At 39.7% G+C, this 22,516-nt stretch overlaps 1 protein-coding gene across 11 annotated transcripts in view; it reads right to left on the bottom strand.

Annotated features, from left to right (window-relative positions):
• The window catches only part of apbb2b (amyloid beta (A4) precursor protein-binding, family B, member 2b), a 318,859-nt gene that overhangs the window by 49,376 nt on the left and 246,967 nt on the right, over positions 1–22,516 (bottom strand). The window contains exon 1 of one of the 11 annotated variants that reach the window (XM_063043257.1): positions 4,018–4,192. The exons of the other annotated variants lie outside the window; for them this stretch is intronic. The gene's annotated coding sequence lies outside the window, so the exon portion shown is untranslated. Of the gene's footprint in view, positions 1–4,017; positions 4,193–22,516 lie in introns of those variants that run through there. 11 annotated transcript variants of the gene reach the window in all.

Raw genomic sequence — 22,516 nt, 5'->3', positions numbered from 1 at the left:
AACTGTGATGCTTTTCAAAGCTTACAACCATTCATTTTACTAAATACAAGTTTCCTTCCATTGACTGCAATCAAATCAGATTTATTTCTCACATTTTCATAGAAGCATACAGTGAAATGCAATGTTTATGCTCACAACCAGCACAACCCAAGGGTGTGTTAGGTCAGCCTGTAGGTGTCACCTCACAATACAGCATGCCAACAATACAAAAATCATCTTCGATTAGTTTTTGTCATGAGCATGGGAAAGCTGACCTTAAATATGCAACATGCAACACATGCTCTTTTAGGGATTTTTAAACGCAAACAACAGGAATTCTGCAGATGCTGGAAATTCAAGCAACACACATCAAAGTTGCTGGTGAACGCAGCAGGCCAGGCAGCATCTATAGGAAGAGGCGCAGTCGACGTTTCAGGCCGAGACCCTTCGTCAGTCCTGACGAAGGGTCTCGGCCTGAAACGTCGACTGTGCCTCTTCCTATAGATGCTGCCTGGCCTGCTGCGTTCACCAGCAACTTTGATGTGTGTTGCTCTTTTAGGGATAGCTGTTTTGATGGTTCATTTGTAATATTGGGACTAACTGAATAATTATCAATTGACCATCTTGTCTTGCTGCTTCATTGATTAAAATAACATTGTAATCAGCATTTTGAATGCACAATCTCAGCTCATACTGGAGAAATTATTATTTGGGGATGGTAACATAAGGTAATTCCACCTACAGCAAATCGGTAAGTCTAGAAAGTACAGTACATACTGGGGTGCAATGCACTCCAGAGATCTGATCAGAAAATCAAGGCCAACACCTCAGTGCAGTACTTAGAGAGGTTTCACCATTCAACAATGTCCTCACGAAATGAAGGTTTGCACATAAACGCAGGCTCTTTCCTCATTCTTCTTCCAGATTGGATGGAGCAGAAGCCTAATACGTTTCCGAAAGTGAATATTTGGAACTGAAGATTCTGACAACCAAACCCCAAGCACTGCTTGAATATTTTTATTACAAAAGCCACAAAGTGATCTTAATAAATACAAGTGATCCTAAAGTGCCACATGTTATTGCTTCCCTCTGACTTGCTGTTCAAAGCAATGTTCTTGATTTTGAAATTGAAAAGGAGACCAGTAATTTTAAAAAATTTACAAATTCAAGTAAAATGGTAACTCTGCACAGAGGAGACAAGACAGACAAATAGAGATTGGATTAATGTTTTAACTCTGAACACAAAATATTATCTGTTTTTAAAAGTCATGAGAATAGCTAGAAGCTCAACTTGTTGTTTAGACTTAAACAGAAGGGCATGGTTAACAGGTTTGCAGGTGACTCAAAATTTAGCCATTTGCTTAAGAGTCCTATAATAGAAAAGGACTGCAGTGGGTTGGTCAGGTGTGTGCAAAAATGTGATATATTATGGAGGCATGGGAGATAATTCATTTGAGGAGTGATCTAAAGACAATGGAATAGAGAGTAAGCTGTAGTGTATCTTGATGTGTAGATGTATAAATCATATCCATGCGTCACTGAGGTAGATCGGGCAGGTGGACAGTTGGATAAAGTGGGGTGGGGGGTGAGGGTGAGTATAGAGAATAATTTTCTTCATTGGCACAGAACAAAGAACATTGAGTTTACGTTGAAATTTTAAGAAATAGTAGTGAGGCCAAAGCTAAAGTTCTAGTCACCACATCACATACGTATTAAAGGGAGACAAGATGCAGAGTAGATTTTATAAGGACATTGCCACTAGTGGAGATATTTAAATATAGAGAAAGAATAGGTTTAAACTCTTCAGAACAGAGATACCCAAGGAGAGATTTGATTAATCTGCATAAGTGTTTTAAACAGAGGAAATAGAAAAGACTAATATCTTTGGCAGAAATCAATCACTAAGAAGCATAGATTTAATGATCATGGGAGAACTGAAAGAAGTAACTTCATGTAAAAAGTTGGGGAGGGAGGGTGGGGAGGGGGGAGATAGCGTTCAAACCTTTACTGCCAGAAAAATTGGTGGAAGCAAGGATCTTTTACCTCATTTGCAAAGTACCTAAATGAATGTTTGATATATTATAACCCAAAAGCCTCCAAGACCACCAGCTGAGACAGGGGATTTGTCTGAATGTAATTTCTTCACCTGGCATGGACAAGCAGGGCAAAAGACCTCATTCTCTGCTCATCCAAAGATTATGCAATGCAGCATTACTATGAATAACTAAATGGAAAATGATGAGCAGTATTTGATCAATAAAAACATTATTGAGAAGTAGTACATTCACATAATGTGGATTGCTTGACAGTATGCTAAGAGAATTAAAAATACCAATCAGCTTTCAGATTGATTTCATGATATTGAACATTGATAACATAATTTTTACAAATGATACCACTGTTTAGATAGGTCCTCAGATGTTGCATTTCCTTGAATAAGGAAAAATAACTGGACAGCAGTAATGGTCCAATAATTGAAAAAAAAGAGCTTCAAAGATATTTTCAAGGTATTCTTTGTGAAGATCTTAGACAGGTAGGACAGCACTCAAATAGTTTACTTCTATGGAGTCAATTCTCCATCTTCTGTCTTCGCCCACTATTGTGCTAACAGATCTTGATACAAAAATCACTAAGAGTCTCAACTATAAAGGGCACAGAAGGTAAATCCAATAATATTAATGAATGTCATATGAACCAATATCACATGATTCACGTCACAGGGTCAGAACACTATTCAACAAATTCTCCAGGAAATCCTACAAGAAGAATGGGCAATGCAACATCTAGCACATCATATTCCGAAGAGATGCCAAGAAAATGCAGGGATAAAAAAAATTCTGAAATCACCAGGCTGAGAAAATTTAGAGAATCATACCAATAAAAAAATGTGCACATATGAATTATAGAACTTACACATACTTAACATAACAATCGAATAAGCTTTTCAACAGTGCATTTGAGCAACAAATGTAAAATCTGTATATTTGCATCCTAACAAGTACCCAGCCTAATAAAGGCAATCGTCATTAAAGTGCCTTATTTTCCCTACAATTGATAGAATTCATAAATAATCTAATTCCCCATCCACAAAAAGTACTCATCTACACATTTCTATAAAAAGTGAATGCATAGCATTAAAAATAAACCACTGGAAAAATAATCATCTATTTGTAGGCAGCAAAGAGAAAGTACTTGCACTAGTTATCAAATTCATCGATCTGAAATGTCATGTGCAGACTGAGAGCAAGCAGTACGTAATCACAATCAAAGATCCAGTCACAAATAGAAGCAAGGCACAAGCGTTCAAAACACTATTTTCTCAAAGCCACAGTGCTCACATTTTATAAAGCACTGTTATTCTGAATAGTTTCTTTTATTATAATTGTAGATCCTCCATAACATGTGACCCATCATAAATTTAAAGAAGTAAATGAAACTGTACAGAAACCCTTGCATCAATTTTGAGAGAGTTTGAACAGTGAATCACCCATCAGGAAAATAAATTGCTTTCAGAAAAAAAAGAATCTGTTGTAAACTCAACAATTAATGACATGTAACGGCAGATTGATAATGAAGTGACTGGAATTACTGCCAGGGGTTTTTATCTTCCATTTCACAAAGGAGTGACCTTTTGTGTTTTTTTAAAAAACAGTCCAGTACACTATACCATGGAACCTCGCATTTGCACACAATATCCTTGCCCCACAAATCTGTTACAATTAAAGCTTTCAAACCTCAATCTTGGCACTGGTCTCCCATCAACCACAACACAGCTGCACACTGCCAGCAGCTGCTGTAGTTGAGTTTTAGGTGGTTTATTACAATTGTTCAATTTAACCTCTGACATACCCATGGTATTTTTACCAAAGCATTTTCATCCAAAATAGACTCAGTGAAAATATCCTTTATGTACCTTCACCACTACACAGTTATAGCCAAAAAGTTGGCTGTTATTTAGAAATATATGGGTTACATCATGCACTATTGTAATCACCAGTGCCATACAGTGTGGAAAAAAAACATGCTCCAAGTACTTACAGTACAGCAGATATATTTCTCTGTGTTAGAGAACTGCCAGCCTAGGGGATTGCAAATGTATTTCTTTATCGCGCTAGAAAGTGCAATCTTCATTTCAGTCTAGCACATGGTATCTTGTAGAAGGTCTAAAGAGAAAATAAACTGCTCTATGTAGCATGCTGCTATTAATTTTCCTCTCCTACCCGCTTCAATTACTGCAGCGGAAAGGAATTAAATTGCCGAGCACGTCAGATGCCTTCACACTACAGACAACATGCTGACTAGAATTATTCCCACAGGCTTTGGTATGCATCAGGTGATCTTGAGTGCTCCTGATATAGCCATGTACTTCAATGAACTATGGACCGAACCTCCCGAGAATGACAGCTTATTCATTTATTAATATGCTGATCCAATTTCATTCAACCTTTCTGCACTTCCATATCAGACCATAGCCTAGTTACATCCTCCGATATCTTACTGATTACAAACGGGTACTGCAAGTGTGGGAAAACCTCTTCTCAATGTTGCAAACATCCTATAATCACGATTTCTACCAATCTGTTACTACAAGCAGAATAGTCACTTTCAAATTTGTTGGAAACATTTCTGTAATTAAGAAGTTCAATGAGAGAGGAAAATGCTCTGTCACTTCTCAAGGTACTATGAAATTTCCATTTTGTATTTTATTTATAAAATATAACCTATGACCTATTTCATTAAAAACAGTTTTGGAAAATAAAAGGGGAAATAAATGGATCGGGATTCTAAAATAAATCACAAGATAACAACAAAGAAACAATTCCGGTGACATAATAGTGCTTCTTGAACAGCCACTACCTCACAGCCCCAGTGAAATGTGTTCAATCCTAACCTCTGGCACTGTCTGTGTGGAGTTTTCATGTTCATTGTAAATCTATGTGGGTTTCCTCCAAGTTCTCTGGTTTTCTCCCACATCCCTAAGCAGGTGGCAAATTGCAGAGTAAGTTGCCTCTGGTGAGTAGGGGAACTTAGGAGGAGTTGATAGGAGAATATAAAAGGATTATAGCAGGTTTGGTGTAAAAGGCATTTAATGTTCAGTGCAGGCTTGGTGGGCCAAAGGGCTCTTTTCTGTGTACTACGTGACTCTAAGGTCACATCAAGGCTTAATCCAAATCCTCCAATTAACTTCATGACATATGCCAGTGATATTAAACCTGATTCTGATAACAAAGTTATTGTCAATGTCTTCAAATATTATAATAATAAAGGAAAATAAGCAATTAATGAAACTTTGTTTTACATAAGATTATTAAAAATAAAGTTGGGTAACAGGATGAGTTCTGATTATTTATCATCAGTCTGCACTGATATTTCTTAAGATACATTACTGATATTGAGCATTTCAGCTACACCTATTCAGCAAGTAATCCCCGTCCAACATGAATAAATTGTTTTGTTCAGGACTATCTGGAGAGAAAACAATAGGGTCCTACTGTCAGGAGATGGTGAAAAAAGGAAAACTACTGACCAGCACACTAATATCACTAGCAAGGAACATACTAGAATCCATCGTTAAGAGGATACTTCTCGATTCTTCTCACTGCCTCAGTAAAGCAGCCAGCATAATCAAAGACCCCATTCACCCAGTAAAGCAGCCAGCATAATCAAAGACCCACCCACCCAGAGGTCATTCTCTCTTCTCCCCTCTCCCTTCCATCAAAAGATACAAAAGCCTAAAAGCCCGAATCACCAGGCACAAGGACAGCTTTTATCCCACTGATCAAACTCTTGAACGGACATCTTGTACAACAAAATCAAGTTTCAAGTCAAGTTTATTGTCATTTAACTATACGCATGTATATAACATATAACCGTATAGTGTACATAGAAATGAGAGAAAGTTTCTCTGAACCCGGGGTCGAACACAGTAGTACACATAACACATGATAACTTGAAAATGGACACTTGGCCTCACATTCTACCTCATTATAATCTTTCAATGTCATTGTTTACTTGCACTGCACTTTTTTTGGTAGCTCTTACACTAACATTATTATTGTTTTACCATATTCTACCTCAATGCACTGTACCTAGGAACATGCGACGATAATAAATCAATACCAATGTTAATTGGGAACAGCCATCAATGATTTACAAAAAGTCATTAAAGCTTTTGATGTTATAATTAGTAAAGTTGACTCAGGAAAATCAGTGCATGAAATACATTTGGATTTTCATTAGACCATTACGGAAATAGTAAGGTAGTAAAATACTGGTACAGACTGAACATTGGATAGTAGGTAGAAGATAGAGCATGAATAAAAAGGGTCATTTCTGGTTGGGAGGCTGTGCCACAGGGACTGGTGCTGTGGTCTTACCAGTTCACAATCAACATCGATGAAGGGATCAAATGAAAATATTCAAGTTTACTAACGATACAAAGCTAGGTGTTTGAATGGAGTGAAAATTCAGGGGAAGCTGAAAGGAAAAGCAAATGGGCAAGAGCAGGTACAAACTGTGGGCGAGTGTCAGGTAGAAGTAGGAAGGGGAGTATATTTCAACAGTGAAATACTTAAAGCTGCTGGTGTTCAAAGGAACTGGATACCCTTCACACCAGCCACTTCAAGTAAATGTGTAGGCACAGAGAGCAACTAGGAAGACGAGTGTTACATCAGCCTGAACTGCAAGAGGACTTGAACCTGCTGAAATTACTTAGACAAGTAGTGAGGCCTTATTTACATACCTGGTCCTCTTATCCAAGAAAGGATATACTCAAGATAGAGGGAATGCTTTGAAGATTCAGCAAATTACATCCTGGGACTGGGTAGGGGGTGTGGAGCGAATCCCATGGGGAACAATAAGCTGACTGGCCTATTCTATCAAGTGCTTCGAAACAATGAGAGGTGGCCATGTGCTTCCCCCAAAATGAAAAATAATATTCTCGGAAATCTAATTCTAAAGTAACTGCTTGTTTTTTTTCATATTTCATCCCAGCACATTCTTATCAGGATCTAATATGGAAGAAAAATTTCCTTATTTATTTTTCTTCTAATTATTTTAAAACCATAGCCCTATATAATGTTGTACCTCAACAGCATGAAATTACAGACTAGAATTTTGATGGCTGTATGTAGAAATAGCCTAAGCCCTTTTATGACACAATAACTAAACAAGTTTTTAAAATGTTCCTAGTTACTTTTGTTACTAACAACAGATTTCACAACTTCAAATCAAAAAATCTCACAATGAGAGAAAATGGCTAATGGCAAGAATTATGACTAAAGACTTTTCCAGTCAGAAGCAAAGTAGCAAGCATTGTTGAGAATTAAATTTTTATCAGCAGCTAACTATAATTCATCAATCTTTCATTACATTCTCTCAAGAAAAATTATTTGGTCAGAAACTGTTAGCAGTATTTTCATCAAGTGCAGTAGAGGTTTGGAAATACAATTTACTATGAACATTATACATTTTAATAAGACAGTCTCAGTAGCTGTGATATTATGATGAAGCTTTCTGCAACAATAAAACACAACTGTACAGGGAATTTTTCTGATTACAACAGCAACAAAAACCGGCATTGATATAACAATTTTAATGAAGTAATAAATTGCAAATACACTACTGCAAAGAGGAGTACTAAGCAAAATTTGACACTGAGCCACATACTAAGGCAGATGGCCAAAAGCTTGGTCAAGGAAGTACATTTTAAAGAAACATCTTAAAAAGATGAAAGACAGATAAAGAGGCAGAGTACTTTGCAGCAGTGGTAAAGGTGGAGGAACTAAAACTGAGGATACAAGAACTAGAACTGGAGGTGTTCAAGTATTTTGAGGGTTGCAAGCAATTTGAAATCATTAACATTTTAAAACTGGAACAATGCTTAGACCACAGGTACCACAGTTCAGGTATGATTCAGAAATGAAGTAGAGTTGTAAAATTGAGAGATGGATGCAGAATTGTTGATGACCTCAAGTTTATATTGGACAAAAAGTAGAATGCTGGATATCAGTTTAGGAATAGTTAAGAGTAAAGGTTAGGAAGTCCCAGTTAAGAGTTTCAGTGGCAGCTAATTTGAGAATACAGAAATGGAACAGGTGGTACTAATGCCAGTGTGGATGTATGATTCTTCATTGACTATAGCTCACTGAATAATACCATCAGTCCTAATTGATAAGTTACAGAACCTGGGCCCCTATACCTCCCTCTGCAATTGGATCCTCAACTTACCACTCAGAAGACCACAATCTGTGTGTATTGGTAATAATATCTCCTCTTCACTGATGATCAACACTGGCGTACCTCAGGGGTATGTGCTTAGCCCACTGCTCTAATCTCTCTACACCCATGACTGCGCTAGGCATACTTCATATGCCATCTATAAGTTTGCTGATAATACAACCATTGTTACATGTCAGGTGGAAACAAAAGGATGTACAAGAGCGAGATATCCAGCTAGTTCAGTGATGTCACAGCAACAACCTTGCACTCAACATCAGTAAGACCAAAGAGCTGATTATGGACTTCAGAAAAGGTAAAAATGAGGCAACACGAACCAATCCTCAAAGAGAATCAGAAGTGGAGCGAGTTTCTGGCTGTCAATATCTCTGGTCCCAACATATCAATGCAGCTGTAAAGAAAGCAAGACAGTGGCTATATTTCATTAGGAATTTGAGGAGATTTTGGTTTGTCAATTAAAACACTTGAAGACTTCAACAGATGTACTGTGGAGAGCATTCTGACAGGCTGCATCACTGTCTGGTATGGGGGAACTTCATTTCCCAGGACATGCCCTCTTCTCAATGTTACCATCAGGAAAGAGTTACAGAAGTCTGAAGGCATACATTCAGCGATTCAGAAACAGCTTCTTCCCCTCAGCCACCAGATTTCTAAATGGACAGTGAACCCATGAACACTACCTCACTTTTTTTTTCTTTTTTTTTGCACTATCTTTAAATTAACAATGTATATACATTATATTATAAACTAACGATGTATATATACAACCTTATATATATTAAGTACAGAGGAGATGTCAGGAGTAAGTTTTTTTTTTAACACAGAGAATGGTGAGTGCGTGGAATAGGCTGCCGGCGACAGTGGTGGAGGCAGATATGATAGGGTCTTTTAAGAGACTCCTGGACAGGTACATGGAGCTTACAAAAATAGAGGGCTACGGGTAACCCTAGGTAATTTCTAAGGTAAGGACATGTTTGGCACAGCTTTGTGGGCCCAAGGACCTGTACTGAGCTGTAGGTTTTCTATGTTTCTATGTTCTATGTTTCTATATAGTTATTTATTTATCAATTGCATTGTACTGCTGCCACTAAGTTAACAAATTTTACAACATATCCCAGTGACATTAAACCTGATTCTAATCAGAAACTCATCTCTGCTAAGAAATTATATAAATATTAAGTTCAAATTTCAAAAGTTCTACGTAAATTTAATGATCAAAGTACATATATGCCACTACATACAACCCTGAGATTCATTTTCTTGTGGGCATTCTCAATAAATCTGTAGAATAATAACCATAACAGAATCAGTGAAAGATCTCCCAACTAGGGTGTTCAATCAGAGGGCAGAAGACAACAAGATACACAAATATAAGAGGAAATTATAACAGTAAATAAATATGTAATAAATATTGAGAACATGAAATGAAGAGTCCTTGAAAGTGAGTCCATTGGTTGTGAGAACATTTCAAAGATAGGGAAGTGAAGTCCAGTGAAGTTATCCCCTTTGGTTCAAGATCCTGGTGCTTGAGTAGTAGTAACTGTTCCTGAATCTGGTGGTGTAAGTCCTTAGGCTCCTGTACCTTCTTCCTAATGGCAGCAGCAAGACGAGAACACGTCCTGGATAGTGGAGGGTCCCTGATGATGGATGCTGCCTTCCTGCGACAGTGTTTCATGTAGATGTGCTCAATGATTGGGAGGGCTATAATGTCCATATCCACTACTTTTTGTAGGATTTTCCATCCAAGGGCACTGGTGTTTCTCTACCAGGCTGTGATGCAGTCAGTCAATAGACTCTCCACTACACATTTCTAGAAGTTTGTCACAGTTTTAGATGTCATGCCAAATCTCCACAAACTCCTAAGGAAGTAGAGGTGCTGCCATTCTTTCTTCATAATTGCACTTACGTGCTGGGCCCGGGACTGGTCCTCCAAAATAATAACACCGAGGAATTTACAATTTACCTCTGACCCTCCGATGAGGACTGGCTCATGGACTTCCAGTTTCCTTCTACTGAAGTCCATAATCAGCTCTTTGGTCTTGCTGACATTGAGTAAGAGGTTTTTGTTATGACACCACTCAGCCAGATTTTCAATCTCCATCCTGTATGCTGATTCATCGCTATCTTTGATCCTGCCTATGATTATGAGGTGTTGCTCCTCCAACCAGAGAGTTGCCTCATTGTGACAGCAGAGTAGGCCATGGACCGACATGTCAAAACGGGAATGGGGATTGGAATTACAATGGTTGGCAAAGAAGCAAACATCCTTTTTGCAGATACAGCAAAGGTGCTCGACAAAGCAGTCCCCCAATCTATGTGGGATTTTACCACCGTGGAGGAGGCTGCATTGGGAGCACCAGATACAGTAGACGATCACAACAGATTTGCAGGTAAGGTGTTGACTCATCTGGAAGGACTGGCAATTTAGAGATGTTTAAGCATTTGAGTGAGGTTGTTGGTGTCAGGACATCTATAATTCAAGATGCAAGACTGTTTTGACTACCTGTTGTAGAACCTTCTTGTCCACTGCAGTGTAGCTTCCATATCAAGCAGTGATGCAACTTGTTAAGATGCTCCCTACTATGCTCTATAGAATGGTCGGAGTATGGATGTGCACAGTTCAGCTCACTTCAGCCTCAGAAAGTAGAGGCTGCAGAAGCTGATGTGGATTATTTACATGTTGATGCTTATGAAGAAACTTGTAGATAAGAAACAGGAATATAGGAGGCAAACTTGAAGTAATAGCATTTTGAGAATGAAACTAATTACAACATAATGGACAGACATGCTGAAAAATGTATCCCACTGAAAATACAGTAAGAACAGCATTTTTTCTTGTAAGTGAGAGCTCCATTTAGAGCATGAAACAAGATTATTGACAAGGAAAAATAAATCATAATATAATGTGCATGAGCAGTACGCCAGTTTTGATGCTTCTCTCAGCTCTCATTAACAATCTTTCTAGCAATAGAAACATACTTCTCTCAAAAACAAAAGTCAAGAATACTTTTTAAACAGGCATACTTATAAAACTAGAAGGAGAAAAAACTACTATTTTTTCCTGTCATCGTGAAGATCGAGTCTTCACTTCAGAGCAATTTACCAGAACCAACCCAACTAATTCAATCAAGTCACAAAGCAGGAAAGCTTTTAGAAAGGATTTACCAAACAGATAGCTTAGTTGTGGCAGAAATGGCGGTCATTACTCCAGAGTTTCCATAAACATTGTCAAGGTTATGGCCAACAATTAGAGAACGGTAGGAAAATTCGAATGTCTAAAAACACTTTTGAAATGCTTCCAAAATGGGATGTGCACTGAATAAGGTTAAGCACTCTTCAAACAACAACACAAAATATTTTTATTCTATTCACCAACAAGGTCATGGAGGTCACGAATAACTTAAGAATGAGCATTTTTCTATCATCTTAGTTTCCCATTACTTACATTTTATACTTTTACTACCTCCTGGTCTGCGGTGGATCTCTCACTTGATATATGCAGAGTTTTGTAGCCTGCCTGTTTAAGGCTCACAACCTCAGAAATTAGAAAACATCCTTGGTTCAGCTCTAAATTATTGAAAATTGTAATCATCATGCAGCGAAACTCAGTGAGGGCAATCCCCTTTTCATTTTGTGCCATTCAGAAATGTGAATAAGCACTGCCCTTTGTGAGGTGTTCTTTCATTTTTCAACTCCATAAAACTACATTATCAGCCCAAATTAACAAGGGGCAAGGCTACAATTTGGTACTTCCCAGGTAACCCTGTTTTCATTGTGCAACGCTGACGAGGACTGAACTAAACCCCAATCCAACCCTTCGTTCTTCTGGCCCCACTTTCCCCCATAGCATTTACACTCATATTGCCCAGTAATCTCTCCCTCTCATAGGTGTACATTCTACTCCATACACCCACAGCGATCTGTCTCCAGCGAGTGCACCTCCCCAGGTTCTCCCCCTCTAGCTGTCCTTCCCAGTATTTCTTTAGATATCTTCTGAAGGCCTCAGTCTCTATCTGCAACTCTCCCCTTGCCAAAGCCTCTCATCAGATTGCTGAACTCGACACCCCTGCTCTGACAGCTCTAATCCCAATTGGTGATCTCTTACCAAAGCCACCTTCCTGATTACTAACCCAAGGCCCAGCCTGTGCCTCCCCTACGATAGCAACACCTAAGAGGCATAAGAACAGGTAGGATTGGTGGAATACAGACACGTGAGCAGGTAGGTGAGATCAGTTTGGATTGACGTCGTGGGCCAAAGGGCGTATTCCTCTGCTGTACTACTCCATCTTCTGTGTGCTGTCACTTTGCCATTCACCTTGAACCCATGCTGCTGACTAGATCACCATCCCAATCCCAGGTCCATGACCATGATCCCTCATCTCTCCTGGCCTATATTCAATACCGTGTACCACAATTTTGATTGTAGTGTCCAAGGCCACAGCTGAAGTTTGCAAATGCATTAGGAAACATTCCAATTTCTGTACCCCTTGCCCATCTGTTCTGTTTTAGCTTAGTTGCAGAATGTAAACCAGGAACACTGTAGTCAGCAGAAATTTGAAACATCCAGATCCAATCTTAATTAAGCTCAAGAACAAAGAACGGCAAGGAAATGGAAACAAACGTAGGGGTGCAAACAAGGGTTCTATATACATATGCTTGCATCCTTCAAGAAAATTAGAACACCAAAAGCAGATGAAACAAGGACTCGGGGCAGGGTTTCATTTTTTTTTTACCTTTTCAAGAGTCATTAGTTTATTTAGGTGGACATGGTTCATTGATAATTACACTACAGAGTGGATTACATGGAATCTGTAGTGTAGAAACAGGACACATGGCTCAAATTGTCCACATCATCTTGCTAAATCAGACAATTTTCCTACCACTCTAATTACATTGAACCACTCCATTGCCTTATGCATTAAATCTCCCACTAAGTAATGCAAGACTCTGTGCTTCAGCATCAATGAGACAAAATGTTCCATGTTCTAATAAAATGTGGAACATTTTGCCACGTTGATGCTACTGAAAATCATTTTGGAAGGTTCAGGACTTGAATCTAATTGGAGATCATTACTACCTCTGGAGCATCAACAGCCATCATCTGGTTTCTCACTGATATTCTTTATCTTTATCTTTCATATACGGCCCCAGAAAGCTTAATGTTGAAGACTGGAGCAAGTGATCTCAGAACTCTTAAGTGCACAGAGTACCATAATTTGGCTGAGTTATTAGATAAGCCCTTGACTTCGTCCCATAATTACCATTCAATAATGACAATTAAAGTCACTTAGGATGGAACTGATAGGAAAAAGCAGAAGAAATTGTTCAATTAAAAAGTAACAGAATTCACTTTGATATCAGGTGCATTGGCAAATAACATGATACCATATCTAGCTTTCGAAATAATACAACTAATGTGGTGACAGATATCAGGAAATGGTAGTTCCTGTAAGGAATTATACCAGAATTAAATATTGTTATGAAGAAATAATGGAATTGTTGGAATGGGGCTGGGTGCATGGTTGACAAAGAGGGGAATAAAAGATGATCTGCTTGAACTTCAATAGCCAATTAGTAAAACCGATTCTAATTCATCAAACTTTATCACAACACTGACATTCATCAATCAATTCATGCCAAATCATTAATCACAGTCCTTCATTCAGCATCAGAAAATGGCTGCATTGTCTTCAAGGCAGTACATTGTCCAAGCAGTCTTTTTTCCACATCATTCTCCTTTCCCTAAAGGGCAAATATGCCAATACAATATGAACACACATCCAAACATGTTAAAGTGCAATCTAATAAATGATGAAGTTCATGCCATCAAATAACTTTCCTTAGGAGAAGCCATATCAATTAGAACATGTGCAGTCGTAATGGAAGTTACCTGAAGAAATAAATCATGAACTCAAGAGATTCTGCAGAATCTGGAAATCATGAACAACAGGTTTCAGGCCAAGACCCATCATCTGGATAGAGTTGCAGCCCAAAACTTCGACTATTTATTCCTCTCCATGAATGTTGCCTGACTTGCTGAGTCCCGCCAGTATTTTGTGCATGTTGCTGGAGAAATAAATGCACCTGTTAACGAGACCAGGGTTGACAGCTCCTAACTTTACTAATAAAGAAAAAGGAGCATGCCAAACAGTGTATCTGCCAAACTAGTACTGGCCCCAATCTCAATTTTTATATAAAGTTGAGGCTTTATGACTCAAATTCCTCCCTGTTGGACAACAGATCTGTAACCAAAATAATGCTGGATACTGCAGAGCAGCATATAAATTTTGAGTAGATTAGCAAGAACACAATATACACTTTATGCCTAAGAGAAGCCACCACCTTCAGTCTGGTCTCTTGAAGGAGGGAGGGAATGACATCCATATAAAACACAAAGAGAACTCAAACTACTTACTTGCTTACAGAAATGTTGCCTGCTATGAGGCGATATAATACCTTGCTTTTATTTTTAAATGTAATTTCTTCAGAAAAACTTCATATTATGTAGTAAAGGATATCTAGCAACACACAATTCAACTTTTTAACAAGCTCATTTTCTATCTCAGAGCATTAATGAATTGAAGAAGACCCGACAAATGCAGAAGACACTGTCAAGCCGACTAAAAAAGACACACTTTTTGATTTTACATTAAAGCCTCTCAAATCAAGATGTGGAATAGGATAATGGATTTTACATGTTGTATTCTATAAAAAGATAATTTTCATGCCCATATGGGGTCAATAACATGCCTTTGTCTGTACACTAAAAATCCTCTTAATAGCTGATATTCTTTGACAAATGTTGCAGTTTCTCCACATACAAGAGTTAAAATGTTCCAGATTTCATGCAGATCTGTTTGATAGCTATTTACCTGGTTACAGCAGCCACTGGTGAGGGTTTGGATAATTATTTTTTGAGTGGCCTTGACTCATGCAGCAAAGCTCTACCATAAGTGATGAATCAGTTGGAGTGGCAGTAGCTTAAATGGCAACGTTGTATAATGTGAGCTTCTGTATTCCCTGAGGATTATATTTTCATATATACTGAAGACACATTCCTATCCATTAACTGCAGAATGTTGGTGTTGACAACTTAGCAGAGTGTTTTAGCTATAATGTGTATATAAGTATTAAGAATATTTTTGCAAATGCTCCCTAAAAATTGGCTTTTAATTCAGAAATCTACAATAGATGTGTTCAGGCTTTCCTCTATTTACTTTTGAAGCTTTCAAGATAACTCGGTTTATTCTTGAGCATAATGGGGAAAACCAGAGCAAAACCCCCCCTTTCTATTTGTAGTTTCTTTGTGACTGTGAAGTGCAAGAATTGGCTGATGTTAAACAGAGTGGCTGCAGCGAATTTGATGCTAAGAATACCGATGAAAAACAAACCTTGCTTTGTGTTTTTCTTTACTGTTAGGGAGTTAAGAATCTTAACCAGTCAGTGCTCACCTTTTCAATCTTTTTCTAAATAAATAGAGATGCTGCCTATGATCACCCACTTCAGTATTCCATATTTAGTTCACGTGGGCCAATAAAAAGCAGTGAGGTTTAAATAGTGTGGGAGTGGCCATTGTTGGAGTGGTCAGAGTTAGAGTGTGGAACTGAGGCTTTGGTGAGAAGTGGCTTTGATAAGGAGGCATAGATGAGTGGCAGGCAGGAAAGGGTTTTTTTATATAGTGGCTAACTAAAAATATATCAGTTCATAGCAAATTCAATAAAGTAGCGATGTAGGATCAGGTAATGTGTGGTAGCTGCTGGATGTGGGAGCTAGTGCACCCCATTGTGCTTCCTGGTGACCATATCTGCAGCCAGTGCTGGCTGCTCAGGAACTAAGGCTCATAGTTGGTGACTTGGAAACTGAGCTTCAAACAATGCAGTGCGACAGGGAAGGGTGGAGTTAACTGTAAAGTACGTTACAGGAGGCAGTCACATAAACTACTTCAAATTTGGGCTGTGGTCAGAGTCAAGATGGTGTGACTATGAGTGAGGCAAGTAAGGGGATCCAAGAGGTAGTGCTGGAAGAGCTTCAGCCAATTAGTCTAATGGGTGTGATTGCCTCTTGAAAAACAATGTCAGGTTAACCCTCCCCCTTCCTGATGCGTTGCAGTGCTTGAAACCCTGGTTAGCGCTGGATCCCAAAAAAAGGAGTTTGTAGGATGCTATCAGATAGCTTTTTAGAGCAGCTTGTGGTTGTGCCCGATAGACAAAAGGCAATTCTTGATTGGGTGTTGTGTAATGAGCCTGATTTGATTCGGCTTAAGGTAAAGGACCCCTTGGAAGAAATGATCATCACATGATAGAATTCACCTTGCAGAGAAATCAGTATTACAGTGGAGTAAAGGGAACTACAGAGGCATGAGAGATGAGCCGGCCAAAGTCGATTGTAAATTGATACTAGCAGGGATGATGGCAGAACAACAATGGCTGGAGGTTCTGGAAGAAATTCGGAAAGCACAAAATCTGGATATCCCAAAGAAGAGACATTCTAAAGTGAGGATGAGGTAACCTTGACTAAGAAGGGAAGTCTGAAACAGCATAAAAGCAAAAGAGGGGGCCTTCAATATAGCAAAATTTAGTGGGAAGCTAGAGGATTGGGAAGATTGTAAAAATCAACAGAATAGAAATGAAAATGTAATAAGGAGGGAAACAACAGGAATTCTGCAGATGCTGGAAATTCAAGCAACACACATCAAAGTTGCTGGTGAACGCAGCAGGCCAGGCAGCATCTCTAGGAAGAGGTACAGTCGACGTTTCAGGTCGAGACCCTTCGTCAGGACTAACTGAAGGAAGAGTTAGTAAGAGATTTAAAAGTGGGAGGGGGAAGGAGGAGATCCAAAATGATAGGAGAAGACAGGAGGGGGAGGGATAGAGCCAAGAGCTGGACAGGTGATTGGCAAAGGGGATATGAGAGGATCGTGGGACAGGAGGTCTGGGGAGAAAGACAAGGGGGGGGGAACCCAGAGGATGGGCAAGGGGTATAGTCAGAGGGACAGAGGGAGAAAAAGGAGAGTGAGAGAAAGAATGTGTGCATAAAAATAAATAACGGATGGGGTACGAGGGGGAGGTGGGACATTAGCGGAAGTTAGAGAAGTCAATGTTCATGCCATCCGGTTGGAGGCTACCCAGACGGAATATAAGGTGTTGTTCCTCCAACCTGAGTGTGGCTTCATCTTTACAGTAGAGGAGGCCATGGATAGACATGTCAGAATGGGAATGGGATGTGGAATTAAAATGTGTGGCCACTGGGAGATCCTGCTTTCTCTGGCGGACAGAGCGTAGATGTTCAGCAAAGCAGTCTCCCAGTCTGCGTCGGGTCTCGCCAATATATAGAAGGCCACATCGGGAGCACTGGACGCAGTATATCACCCCAGCCGACTCACAGGTGAAGTGTCGCCTCACCTGGAAGGACTGTCTGGGGCCCTGAATGGTGGTAAGGGAGGAAGTGTAAGGGCATGTGTAGCACTTGTTCCGCTTACAAGGAGCGAAGGTAAGCTAGTCAATAATATCGCCTCTTTAGTACTTGAAAGCTAAAAGTCAGCAGTGGCTATCAGTAGTTGCTCTGTGTGCAGGGGCACCAGCAAGGTAACTGTTTCAAGTTCGTGGGCAACAGTTCACACTCCAGGCCATGAAGTGCATTGTCTGAATAACCTGGCAAGTTTCTCAGTCCTTTGATCGATCTACAGGAGGTTTTGGGGTGCTCTCTATTGGAATGGCTGCAAGGACCTCACCCCAGTGGCACTCCTCCTGGACTAGTTTTTTTGATTGCTGGCCCAACAGCTGAAGGGCCCACTCCCATTCTAGGCTGGGGTGGCTGCCTTTAGATAATGTGTGTAATTTCTTTTCTTTGTCAGTCCACTTTCCATCAAGCCTGTGGAACTTTATGTTTCTGAAATAACTCAGATCCCTTCCCATCTATTTTCTGAATATCTTCTTTTTCTGATCTTTTAACTGATAAACTACCTTCCAGAATCATCTTTCAATACAAAGTTACCGTTATATTTTAGCTCATTATTCACAGCTTGCTGTTACGCTCTTTCTGTCTTCTGCATTTCCGCTTCCATTCCTTTCCACTCATAGGTCTGCTTCAATCAGGAGGTTGGCGATCGTTATTTAATTGTCTGTACCAAGGTTGTTAGTGGGCAGATTCACTTAGTCTACCCTCTCCCTTTGGCTTTCTACCGTCAGCAACGATGCAGTCTCCTTTGCATTTTACCAGACATGCTGGTCTTCAAAAGCACCAGCTACATTTACATTGTAGGAGACAGAAACGACCTGAATCTTGGCTATTCCTTTGCACTTTTTAAGACACGCACTGTGACTATGCCGCAGCTTTGCAGAGTTATTTACAAGAGAATTAAAACCTAAGCAGAGCATTGACAATATGCAACATATGTTTTAGTCTTGTGGAACATTCTTGTTGAGAGAAGCAATGTTTCAGTTTACTCCCCAAATGTTCCAATCTTCCACCAAAAATAAATTTTAGATTCCCAGTATGTGTATACACAAATCACCAAATTTCTAAAATGACAATTTCCTTTTAGAATGTAGGAATCTCATATCCAAAATAGAGACACTTACATTTTCATCACCATAACCTGGATTCCACATAGCCAGTCTACAATCTTTCTCTCTCCTGTACCAATGCCAATAAAAAGAAATCAAAAGACACAAACTTGAAACATATATAAGACAAAACAAAAATCCATGCTCACACTTCTTCCTTCTGAGATTCATGAATAAAATGGGAAAAAACTTAGAAGAAACATTTAATACACAAAAAAATAGATATTTCAAAGAACAAAGGAAACGATAGATGGATGCCCCCCACCCCACACACACACACACACACACACGTATATTCACATAATTTCACATTAATTAACAGAATTTCCCCTTGGATTAATTCAAGCACCTGACAATACAGATTTAACACACTCATGACTTTGCACTCACTCACACATATACACATTCTCTCTCTCTCTCGAGTGAATTCACATATGGCTATACCTCACACAACATTTTTTGAATTCAAACAATTCATGTTTTAGTTACTTCCTCTCAATGGTTAAATATTCAGCAAAACATTAAAACACCTCTTTCCAGAATTTTTGACCTTAAGTCTGTGAAACAAAGAATGCTGGAAATTATTTGTCATAGACAAGGAAACATTCAACCATCAACACTTCAACCATAGTTCCAACATTTTCTGAGTTTTCTAAAATTTAAATTTTTGGTCTATAAAATTCTGATTATATGACCTGTTTATCTTACAGTCTTGGGCACCTGCCTTTGTATCATCTGAAAACTTGGTCACAAAGCCTTTAATTCCATCATCCAAATCATTCACATATAACATGAAAAGAAGAGGTCCCAATACTGACTCTTGAAGAATATTAATTGTCTCTGGCAGCCAACCAGAATAGGCCCCCTTTATTCCAACTCTTTGCCTCCTGCCAGTCAGCCACTATAATATTCACTATATTATAGTGAATCTTTTAATACCATGGGTTCCTAGCTTGTTAAGCAGCCTCTTGTGCAGAACCCTGTTAAAGGCCTTATGAAAATCCAAGTAAACAACATCCACTGACTCTTCTTCGTCTCTCCTGCCTGTCATTTCCTCTAGGAATTCCAACAGATTTGTCAGGCAAGATGTTCCCTTAAGGAAATCATGCTAACTTTGGCCCACTTTGCCTCCAAGTATCCCAAAAACTCATCCTCAATAATGGACACCAACATCTTCCCAAGCACTGAAGTCAGGCTAACGGTCCTATAAATTTCCTTTCTTCTGCTTCCCTTCCTTCTTAAACAGTGGAGTGATATTTTCAGTTTTCCAATTCTCCAGAACCATTCCAATATTGAGTGATCATTAGTAATGCCTCCACGATCTCTTCAGCCACCTCTTTCAGAACCCTGGGGTGTAGTCCATCTGGTCCAGGTGAGTTATCTACCTTCAGACTTTTCAGCTTCCCAAGTACCTTCTCCTTAGTAATAGCAATGACACTCACTTCTACCCCTTGACACTCTTGAATTTCTGGCATACTGCTAGTGATTTCCACAGGGAAGACTAACACAAAATATTTATTAAGTTTTCCCACCATTTCTTTGTCCCTCGTTACTACCTCCCCAGGTAATTTTCCAGCAGTCCAATATTCACTCTTGCCTCTCTTTTAATCATTATACGGTATGAAAAAAAACCTTTGGTATTCCCTTTGATTTTTGGACTACTGACATTCATATTTTATCTTTTTACTCCTGTGTTTTTTCAGTTGTCTTCTGTTAGTTTTTAAAAGCTTCCCAATCCTCTAGCTTCCCACTAATTTTTACTATATGTCCTTTCTTTTATGCTGTCTTTTGCAATGATTAACAGCTGAAGATTGGTTCTTATTTAAATTAAGATTTGCTATATTCACATACCGTGACTCTAGAATACCCCCAACACAACAATGAGACAGCCTAAAGAGAGGAAGTGGAAGAGCTGAGGCAAATAACCTCATCCTCAAGGTCAACAGGAAAAAGAAGACGGTTATCGTCTTCAGAACTCACACCACTCACACTCTTCTTTACATTGGTGGCACAGCAGTGGAAACTGCAACACACACAAAATGCTGGAGGAACTGAGCAGGCCAGGCAACATCTATGAAAAAGAGTACAGTCGACATTTGAGGCCAAGACCCTTCGGCAGAACTGGAGAAAAAAAAGCTGACGAGTAGATTTAAAAGATGGGGGAGAGGAGACAGAAACACAAGATGATGGGTAAAACTTGAAGGGGAAGGGGTGAAGAGCTGAGAAGTTGATGGGTGAGAGAGATACAGGGCTGGAGAAAGGGGAGTCTGACAGACGAGGACAGAAGGCCATGGAAGAAAGAAAAGAGGGAGGAACACCAGAGGGAGGTGATGGGTGGGCAAGGAGATGAGGTGGGAGTGGGAAGAGGGGATGGGGAATGGTGAAGAAGGTGGGGGGCATTACCAGAAGTTTGAGAAATTAATGTTCATGCTATCAGGTTGGAGGCTACCCAGATGGAATATAAGGTGTTGTTCCTCCAACCTAAGTATGGCCTCATCACGACAGTGGAGGGGGCCATGAATGGGCATATCCGAATGAGAATGGGAAGTGGAATTAAAATGGGTGGCAACTGGGAGATCCCATTTGTGCTGGTGAATGGAGCGTAAGGGGCTCAGCGAAACGTTCTCACAATCTACGTCCGAGAAACAGGAGGTCACACTGGGAGCACCGGACACAGTACATCAGTGGACCCCAACCACTGGGCCGCAAAGCATGTGCTACCGGACCGTGAGGAAATGATAGGAGTCAGCTGCACCTTTCCTCATTCCCTGTCACGCACTGTTGAACTTGAACATAGGGTTGCCAACTGTCCCGTATTTGCCGGGACATCCCGTATATTGGGCTAAATTGGTTTGTCCTGTATTTCCCCCGCTAATGTAGAGCGTTCCTATGAAACTGTTCATGCCGAAATGGCGTGAAGCAAAGAAGCAATTACCATTAATCTATATGTGAAAAATTTTTGAGCGGGTCCCAGACCCAAAAAATAACCTAACAAATCATAACAAATAACACATAAACCGAAAATAAGTAACACTAACATATAGTAAAAGCAGGAATGATATGATAAATACACAGCCTATATAAAGTAGAAATAATGTATGTACAGTATAGTTGGGAAAATGAAGGCAAAAGCGATTTGTGGGAGAAAAAAAATCGGCACATACACGTGTGCGCACACAGGTGCCCGCACAAGGCTTCATGGTCTTGGTAGTCTTTCCTGGGGTAAAGTGTCCCGGGATTTGACTGCTAATTTTGTCCCTTATTTGGGAGTGAGAAAGTTGGCAACCCTAACTGTAAAAGACATGTTGAGGTGAGTTTAACCCTACTTGAACACCCCCCCCCCCCCCGCCGGTCTGCAATAATATTGTCAATATTAAACCGGTCTGTGGTGCAAAAAAGGTTGGGGACCCCTGCAGTACATGACCCCACAGGTGAAGTGTTGCCTCACCCGGAAGGACTGTCTAGGGTCCTGAATGGTAGTGAGGAGGAGATGCAGGGGCAAGTGTGGCACTTGTTCCACTTGCAAGGATAAGTGCCAGGAGAGCGATCAGTGGGGAGTGATGAATGGACAAGGGAGTCGCGTAGGGAATGAGCCCTCAAATTCCGAGGAGTGCATATCTCACGTAACCTCTCATGGTCCCAGAACACATCCTACACAATCAGGAAGGTTCACCAACACATCTACTTTCTCATGAGGCTAAAGAGCTGGGCTATGTACATCTGGACTTACGCCC

Source organism: Mobula hypostoma, chromosome 3 (assembly GCF_963921235.1).
Source record: "Mobula hypostoma chromosome 3, sMobHyp1.1, whole genome shotgun sequence".
Taxonomy (NCBI): Eukaryota; Metazoa; Chordata; class Chondrichthyes; order Myliobatiformes; family Myliobatidae; genus Mobula; species Mobula hypostoma.
This window is presented reverse-complemented; position numbering and strand designations above follow the sequence as displayed.